Here is a 10655-nt window from a genome sequence, read left to right as displayed (position 1 = left end):
TACTAGACTGGCCAGCTAAATTCTTGAACTGACTTTGCTGATGGTGAAGATGAATTAGCATAGAAAAGTCCTTCAGTGACATATGGATCAGTGGGTATGATAGCAGGTGTGGACTAAACTATTTCTCCAATTTCATATTTATTAGTAAATGGTATTTTAGTTTTGAATTCTTTGGTACATTCAGAAATATATATGGTTGGCTTCATCTTTACATTTACTAATTCATTTTCTGTAATAGATGCTTTTCTACCTCATCATCTCTAGTGAAGTTTCGATTGAATTATCATCTTGAAGTTTAGCCAAAGTTCTCTTATATTTTAATCAAAATAGCTCCCTTTCTGACATCGGTGCTGTAATATTTTTTATTGTAGGGCATGTTCTTATGGATTATATGATAAAAACAATGCAAAGTTCAGTCTACATGGCCTAGCACAGTTAGGTGGTTAAGACACTTGAATCGTAATCTGAGGGTTGCGGGTTCGAATCCCCGTCACACCAAACATGTTTGCCCTTTCAGCTGTGGAGATGTTACAACGTGACAGTCACTCCCGTTATTCGTTGGTAAAAGAGTAGCCCAAAAGTTGATGGTGGGTGACGATGACTGGCTGTCTTTCCTCTAGTCTTACACTGCTAAATTATGGACGGCTAGTGCAGATAGCTCTCGTGCGCGAAAGTAAAACAAACCAGTCCACATAATGATAACAAATTAATTTATTTTGTAATAAAATTTGCTTTAAGCTATGTTCGCTTGCAGGCTTATTTCATAAATGTCTTCCAGTAGCACAGCGGCATGTCTGTAGACTCACACTGTTAGAAACCGGGATTCGATACCCGAGGTGGGCAGAGCGCAGATAGCCCATTGTAAGGCTTTGTTCTTAGTTCTAAACAAACAAACAAATATTTCACAAACAATGTTTAAGCAGAAATTCTGAGAATATTGGTACGCCCAACTCGTTTATTTGAAATAAATTCCTCGCTGATCAATCAATAACAACAGCGACAACTAACTGAATCACAGAGCTAAATAACTCACTGAACTTGATTCAGAGATTACTCACTGAATACTTCACTGATTGTTGTATTTATACCATCCCCTTGTTTTTACATAATTCGTGAAATTTTGAGATTTTACAATCACTTTAACATTCATCAACTTTATAGATACATTGCTATTAAAAAAAATATCCAAATTAAAATGTTAAAAATATGGGTTACATCAGTATTCTTGAGGCGTAACGAAAATGGAATGCTTCATCTAGTTAGCAATGGGCAATTTTATTCTTTTTTTATAGAAGTACTGGCCTAAAAGCCATAAAAATGACGAAAAGCCACTGAAAACCGATAATATTCCATACAGAACTGGCAATACACAAAAATAAATAATAATAAATAGGTTCTTCTTCGGGAACATGCTACATATTACTAAGCAAACATGTTACATATTGGTGCCTCTGGACAAAAGATTAACGATGTTCATGTGATTCATACACACCTGTTCTTGTTGTGAAGAAATATTGTCTTCTTTCCTACAGATAACTGGTATCTTCAGTCCGTTTTAACGAAGACCTTTTCATAATAGTACCTAATTGTATATTCTGCTAATATTTGGCTTATTTTTCACAGATGATGATAGTGTACGAAAACACTTTCGTGTCTTCGATCACAGGAGTCTTCCCTCCTTTCCTAAGGAAGTTTTTGTTCAAATTTATTTGTTGTGTAATTAATCTGAAATCAAGTATAAATAATATTTCTCGTGATAGTTTCAAAATAAATTGATAATTTTTAAAGTTAACCTTTTGTAGTATAGTATTAATAAAACACCTTGAACACCTGGTCTTGATCTTATAATACAATTTGTAGGATTAGGAAACATGCTGAAATACACAGGAGTCTTGAATTATTTTTAACATAATTTGTTTCTCGTTTACATCTGTCTGTAAATATCACTGATTTATCATAATGAAGTACAAAATCTTGAAAAGGAAATTTTTAGTGTGTCGTGACAATTGTGGCGTGTCTGTGAGTAGTTACGTAAATATGTAACGGCTTTCAATTGCGATATTTTATTATATTTACCTTATTTTCCATAGTAAAGGGTCAACTATTTTTTTTATGTTTCGTGTACACGTGTTCCAGTTTGTGTGTATAATCGCCATAGTAACCTGTCATATTTACTGTAATATGTAGATCAATTCTTTAAATGCTCTACAAACCACGAGAAATATTATTAAAGTTCTGAAAAGAATTAGATCTTTCATTTGCAGCCATGTTTCTCATATCAGGGAAGGTGTAATACAAAGCGTTAAGAGAATTTACTAATTACTCATAGATTAAGTCCCATATGTACAGAATGTAGCACAGAGCAGAATAAAGGGTGAGTTAGATCTGGGATTAGTAACTCATTGATCTCTCATGTCATTCAAAAACATCGGAAACCTTAAGAAAGCTCAGATATCTGTCAAAAAAAGATTACTTTATGTTAAGAGAGAGAGAAAAAAGTGATTATTCTGATGAAAGAGCGGAAGAAGTACTGTTTGAAAGTAAAGGTTCAAATATCTTCTGTAATTATTTCTTTGAAAACCTATGTGTATACCGACCTGATATACGAACGACATGTGATATTAATTCTTTGTAACGCAACCCAGGCGACAACGGTACTTTATTATCTTTCATTTAAGACTCGCTTTAGATACACTAATTTTCTTTATTCGACGTATTCTGCATATTCAGACGATATATCCTTAGAACTTCCCGTTAAGTTGATTAACGTAATAAACTTATGTTTGATACAGCTGAGTGAGAGTAACTCTCACTCATTTATCTTTTAAATGTTAACTTATTTGAAACGACCTTTAAAATATTTTTGCAAGTAACTGACTAAGAGGCATAAACAATAGTGCTGGAGGAAACCAATAATATTTAAGGTGTCAGTCCTAAAGAAGGTTAACTTTTAGGAAAATTCTTTCGGGAGAGTCTTTGTTAAAGATAGGGTGCACTGAACGTCATATTGAACAATAGTTAACTTCAGAGCGGTTAATAGTTTGTTTTATTTGGTTCCACCAATATATGCCTTGTTTATTCACTCAGATTTATAATGATGCTGTAAACTGCTTAAGTAAGTTAGTAGTGGACGAGGTTGCTCTCTACGACGAGGCCCGGCATGGCCAAGCGTGTTAAGGCGTGCGACTCGCAATTTGAAGATCGCGGGTTCGCATCCCCGTCGCGCTAAACATGCTCGCCCTTTCAGCCGTGGGGGCGTTATAATATTACGATAAATCCCACTATTCGTTGGTAAAAGAGTAGCCCAAGAGTTGGCGGTGGGTGGTCATGACTAGCTGCCTTCCCTCTAGTCTTACACTGCTAAATTAGGTCTTATTAATTACTAGATCATTTTTAGAAAAAAATACAATGAAACAATAAAAATTAATAAATGAACTAGTGATTATTAACTTAATAAATAATATGAGACGCCATACAAGAAAGAATAGTTAATAATAATAGACAACTTGGTGTCAATTAACTTAATAAATAATACGCAAAGTCATTAAAAATACAGCTATCTAAAATCAAGATTTATTATATTTAAAAAATAGAAAATTAGTATATTAATTCACTTTCCAAAATTATTATAAGTATGAAACACTTTATTGTTCGTGTACATATTTATATATATGTGTGTATCTGTTCAGTATATATATTTAAATGATCAATCCCACTGTACTAAATATTGGCAAGTTTTGTTTCTTTCTGACAAGAAATAGACTTTTTACTCTATTCGTGAACATATTATTACATTGTTTCTAACACACAAGAAATTTATCAAGCTATTTGATATGCATTATGGGAAGTGTAGTTCGAACAGGAGAGCGTGTCCCTCTGTCTGCATTGCTTCAAGTCACTCCCCCCTTTTCAGAAGTGCATATTCCAGAGTGTTTTGATGTGCATTCACTTACAGTTTTTAATAATCAGTTGAAGCTCATAAATATAATGTATTTATTTAACACGTTAATTTTAGAACACGCTTTAGCATTCAGAAGAAAAAGCAGTTTTGATTTCGTTTTTTTTATGTTTTACCAGTGGATAATATAATGACGAGTTCTCTGTGAGTGAACACACAAACAGTGCTGTGTAATGTCGCTATTAAGTAATCGTATAAATGTGATTTCGATGTTTATTTTAATAGTTGAAACCTAATCGAATTTCAGTTAATCGCTCAGCACTAGCAACGTATTATTTTTACTTTTTATTTATTCAATCAGAGGAGATCTGTTGATTTGTTAAGTATGGAAATGGAACTTACAGACTGAACTGTTCCGTGCGCACCAAAATGTCAGGCGGGAGATCCCTTGGATTGAGGCACAACTATTCTTAATTTCGAATAACTAACCAGAGGGAGAGTAACCAACAAGCCACAAATGTCGCCACAAGAGCTTTGTTGCTTCTTTGAGCCAAATAACAGGATTTATTGTCACTTTTATAATACATTCACAGCTTAAAATGCAGTGCATGATCATTGGCATCACCTCTCGAACCCTGGACCCTTCAATCCAAAACCCGACAGCAGCTTCATCATTTGACCATATTCAGTCCAATTTAACAGGAAATGATAAACCAAAATAAATCAGTCCACTGTATATGTTTGTAAGTGTTTTTGTTATTTTAACAATTGTTGGTTATCGTCGTTGTTCCAAACCCTTCTTCTTTTTATACTACTGTGCACTCCAGTGAGTCAGAAATGGACAAAACGCAGATACCCCTGGTGGGCAGAGCACAGATAACCTATTGTGTAGCCTTGTAATTAATTTTAAACAAACAGACAAAAACAGAACACAGGTAGCTCATTGTGTAGCTTTTCCTGAAAACTTTCTACTACTGTGAGAGTAAATGAATGAAAAAGTACTTGCTGTACTTTTAGCTGTCGTTTGAAATAAAAGCGTTCTTAACAAGTACAGTAATGTAGTGAAAATCCCATTTGAAATAAAAGTTCGAAAACAATGGAGCATTGTTTCAGCAAGAATTTAAAAGTTTCTTTATACCTAAACAATGCGGACGTGCAAATTCTGCTACAGAAAACTTGGTAAAGTGAATAGCATTCTGTCCTCATGGTCATATGTTCAGTTCTAAACTACCAAAGAGCATATATGTTGCGAGTGATTATTTATATCTTAAGTTTCTTCCAAAACTATTGGATCAAATATATCTCTTCTGTCATATAACAGTTTCTAATTTCGGAACTTCTACAAAAAAGAGACTTTGATTATAAAATTAAAAATGTAATTAGGACTTTGTTCGAAATAACTAGTTTTTCTTGTGTTTCTTCAATTTAAACAACTGTTCTAAACTGCCTGTGATTGCTAGCACAGAAAAAGTATCTACGCTTGTCACCAAAACAGTTTCAATACTGTCTACATTGTCATTTTGAACTGAAAATATAGAGCCACCAACAAAACTGTTCATCAGCCTGTTCCAAGGAAGAAAAGCCAGTGAGATATCCAATAACTTGTGTAGTGTTTTCAAAAGAACATTCGAACGTTTGGAGTCAATGCTCAATCGTAAGACGAGAAATCTTAGCAACAATGTGGAGCATAACAAAATGTGTAAATAGCCAAATATAATCATATACACTGTACAGAGATTTTTTTAATAAAAGAAGGCGGGAAATTACTGAATTCAAAATAGAAAATGCAGTATTGGTAAAAAACTCGCCAAACTAAAATAATTTTAATGGTAAACAAAAACAGTGTTTCGAGCAACATGATGAGGGGCTGTTGCCTGAAATATTGTTTTTCATGATTATTATATTCCATATATTGCATTTTGTATAAAGGACTGTATACAAGCTGCTGTGACTTGTTGTTTGTTCGAGGTTTTGTTTTAGAGTGAAGTAATTTATGGTGTGAACCTTAACTGCTAAAGACGGTCCTTGTCTTAACTGATTCAAGTTCTTTTTAGGGATGGAAAGATCAAACGGAACATTTGCAATTGGTTTATCCAGCATTCAACAGCAGAACTCGTAGTAATGATGACCAAGAGTGTCGCAACTATTCAAAAAATAATCATCTTTGCTGGCTGCTGGCATGTTTAACAGCACGTGCTGTAAAATTGCTGGTGTGCTTGCAAGCAGTCGACATTCTGATTTTAAGGACTCTTGACAGTTTGTCTAAATTGTTTGATTAAAACAATTAGTCTCCCTCACCAACATGCAATGGTGAGGATGAAGTTAAGAATTGTTAATCATGCCATCTTCTGGTTGGTTCTTCAAGTTCTGAAAGAAATAATTTAGAATCATTATACTATAAAGGAAATAAATGTAGTAACTCATGTTGGTATATTAATAATTCAAAATCCATATTCATTTTTCTTTTGAAGAAACACACGATGTTTGTAATTCAGTAATTTTATATCTAGAGTATTAAATTTAATCCTATTCTTTCGAGAAAGCGAAACACCATTAAAGGGTATAAACGTAATTTGAGCTGTATTTTTCTCAAGTCTGAACAATAAAAGACGGAGTTTAACAGTGCTTTACAATCGTATACCCCTAATATCTGTGAAATGAGGCTCTATAAACTTAGCCTAAGGATTGTCTGCTGGTATACGTTTTTTTTTTTCTCTCTCTCTTATGTACTTGGAATAAGATAACGTTTTAACCTGGTTCCTCTGGTCTTCGTAAAATTCAAGAATCTCATTTTCTACTCGTTGTGGTCGAAAGAAGGCTATTTACAAGATACCAATAGAAATCAAGACCTTGTATCAATTTTGTATTTATGTATATCTTGTTCGGAAAAAAAAAAAAAAGTTCAATAATAAGCCGAATGGAAACGTAACGAAGTTTTCTGATAAAATATTAATTAACGAACTATCGACTTCTCCACTATTGTGATTCTGTTTATCTTGTTTAGCATGTTTTCCTGTTAAAACAGAAATAGAAGCGAACCTTCTATGACAAAAGAAGTTAGTTAACCGACTTCTTCAATACGTAAAACACTTGTGTAAAATACTTAAATAAATAAATATTTAAATAAAATTAATAAAATGAGACAACAACATTGTTGTTGTTGTTGTACAAGTAAAAACGTTGATTTTTCGTGTTATTGTTTGATTTAAAGTCAAATTCTTGCTTATTAAATACACAATACTCATAAGAGTCTAAAATCAACACCTTATCAAACACATTAATAGCTAACATTATGATGTGCATGGTACAAACACGGTATAGGATTACTAAAGTCATTATGTCGATATTGACACAGTATGGCATTACTAAAGTCACTAGTATAGGACAAAAGTCATTATGTGATGTATTAACACAGTATAGGACAGCTGATATATGTCATGCATGGTAATGACACAGTATAGCACAACTAATGTTATTATGTCGTGCACGGTGCTAACGAAGTAAAGCCCAACTAATGTTATTATGTTGTGCATAGTGCTTACACAGTACAGCGCAACTAAAGTCATTATATCTTGCATGGTATTGACACAGTATAGCACAACCAATGTTATTATTTCATGTATGGTATTGACATAGAATAGTACAACTAAAGCTTGCTCTTTAAATTATTCTCAGGCATACATTGTTTTCTCAAAATATTTTTACAGTTATGGTAATAAACTACAATTTATTACCATAAATTGCCGTGCGTTAAGCATGAAACTATTCTTACGTCAATATAGTCATTTGTATCATATTTATAAGCCCAGGTGTATGCAGATAGATGTGTATAGTATCCACTATTTCAAATGTTTACGTCCAGTTCTAGTCCTTAAGACTCCCGGGTTCTTCATTACTTTATGCGTTCAAGCTGTAAGTAACAGTTACAAGGTAGTAAGCCGTAGAAAAAGTAAACCCGCAGTACGACTGTAACAGTGTAAGATATTTTCGTTGAAGTCAAATATGTGCTCCTGGAGGCAACAAAAACACAGAAACTTTCAGATGCTGTTGAACTCATGGAAACTTGTAATGAAGTGAGAAATAAAGAAAACCAATAAAACATCTGTGAAAATAGTATTACTAAATGTTCTTATGAAACTGAATAAAAAGAGATATTTCCGTAATATGTAATAAATATAAATCCGTATGTTGATATACAGCCTCTGTTTCTTTTTTTTTTTTTACTTTTTGCAGTCATAATTAAAATCCTTGGCATAAGAATGACTTAATGTGTGATCTCGACAGATACCACGTACATGATGGAAATGGTCCTAAATACCTCTCCCCTTTTAACACGTATTTAGAGAATGTTGCACAAGCTGGCCACCTTGCACTAGACACTTAATCCTTGTTTTTCTTTCAATGATCCTAAATTTTCTCATTATTATTATTTTATTGTTGAAGCATCATGAAGCATTATTTTAAATGAACTGATTTATTTATTATAAACACTATTTTCTCCACTATGCGTTTTAATAAATACTGAATAACAGCCAGTATATTATATTATTTTCGGTCGGATGTTGTTTGCTTAAAATATCAAACACTAAGTTTTAATAGCTGTTTCGTTTGAATTAGTCTCCCTCTGGTACAGCAGTAAGTCCACGGATTTACAACACTAAAATAAGAAGTTCGTTTCCCCTCGGTGGACTCAGCAGATAGCCCGATGTGGCTTTGCTATATGAAAACATACTCGTTTGCATTTGTTTGTTTGGAATTAAGAACAACGTTACACAAGGGGCTGTCTGTGCTCTGCTCACCACAAGTATCGAAAGCCTGTTTCTAACGGTGTGCGTCCGCAGACATGCCACTGTGCCACTGGGGGCCTTTAGTTTGTAATCTAGAGATGTTGAAATACAACAATCAACTGACTATCATTGTCATACAGTAATGTTTTTATGTTAGTAAGAAATTTGGAGCAATAGAGATTAATTAATTCTCTGTAATGTAATGGAATTTTGAATTTCTCTAATAACAGGGAATAACAACTGGTTAATCGTATAAAAGAAATTTGAAAGTTCCATGAAACTTTTAATTTTGAAAAGGTATGTATTTTATCGCCATCTGTTGAGAATTTGTAATACAATACAATTTTTTTAACATTTCGTAATTAATTTATTAATTAATAGCAGATTTTTTACATTTTTTATCCAAAAGTTAAGAACACAAATTTCCAAATACAATTTTTTCTAACTTATTTTATTGATGCATTAAATTATTCGTGAGTTTATGACCGTTGGTTAGACAAATCCCAACAAGGAGTAAGTCACGTCCACATAAAATAAATGGAAGAGCTCTGGAAGTCGGAGGTGGCGAACTGGCTTTGAACTCATGCTATACAACCAAATATTATGTTTACTTTAATGCGTATGTATGCTATAAGAGTCAAAATCAATACTTTATCATGGATGGTGGATGATGTTAAATGGTTGGTACCTCCTCGTTGATCAGTAGTTCAAATTTTGGAGCAAGCGCAAATAATTTTAGTAATTTTATAGTAAATACAAAATACAAATACGTGCAGACATGCTATTGATACTTCAATTATTTCCCCAAAATACTGATATCATAGGCAACAGCATAGGGAAAACTGTGGACAAATATCCCCCCTTCACACATACACAATCAACTTTGATCCAAGAGAAAAGTGAGCCTTTCCCATGGTCACCATTGATATACTAACTAATGTATCCTGATCGTCGGTTCCCACTAATTTCTAATAAAATTTTTTTTATATGTCCTTCAATCATCAGTGGCACAGTGGCGTGTCTGTGGATATATGTGACTAGAATCCGTATTTCGATATTCGTGGTGGGCAGAGCAAAAGTTGCCCTTTCTGTAACTTTTTATTTAATAACAAACAACATTCTACGCCCTCTATGAATTGTAGATATAAATGAGCAATTTTATCAAATTTTGTTTTGGGAAATAGGTTTTGGAGCTTTTCGCAGGATGTTAATATTTTAACATTAAATTATTTCGTAAAATATACAATAAAAGTTTTTTGATTTTGAATAAATGAAATATGTATATAAACCTTATAACACTTCATCTGATTTATATCAAATGGAAGACGTATGCTTTAAATTACTAAACAGACCTTCTTCATAAGGTGGCTTTTTATGGGATAATTACTCTAGAGCATTAAAAAATGATTTTAGTGTTATAAACTAGTTTTCTGCTTTCTCCAGTCTGTTTATTCGCAACCACAAGTTTCAGTATTGTTACAAAAGTGGTACAATCCGGTTGAAATTGGCAGCCTGTGTATTTTGAATACGGGAGCAAGTACTTTAGGACATCGACAAACTGAGCCAAAGGAACAGCAGAAAGCCTTTCATTAATTACATATAAAACTATCTACAAAGTTCGGCTAATCTTCTTGATGTCTAAAAAACGGGCCGAAAAAATATCGAAATTTTCTTCTCCATCAGCTGTAATTTGTAAGCTACAGCGTGCTTATGACTAGTCTAAACATGAAAACATTTCACTACTCCATAGGATGAATCTTTTCATACTTAGAGAAGCGAGTGATTCACAATAGGTTAGTTACAGCTCAAAGTACTAATCATTATGTGTATGTGTGTGTTTTTTATAGCAAATCCACATCGGGCTATCTGCTGAGTCCACCGAGGTGAATCAAACCCCAGATTTTAGCGTTGTAAACTGATCATTATGTGAAAGTAGATAATTTACTGCACATCCTTTACCGCACTGCACA

Source organism: Tachypleus tridentatus, chromosome 1 (assembly GCF_004210375.1).
Source record: "Tachypleus tridentatus isolate NWPU-2018 chromosome 1, ASM421037v1, whole genome shotgun sequence".
NCBI classification, from domain to species: domain Eukaryota; kingdom Metazoa; phylum Arthropoda; class Merostomata; order Xiphosura; family Limulidae; genus Tachypleus; species Tachypleus tridentatus.
This window is presented reverse-complemented; position numbering follows the sequence as displayed.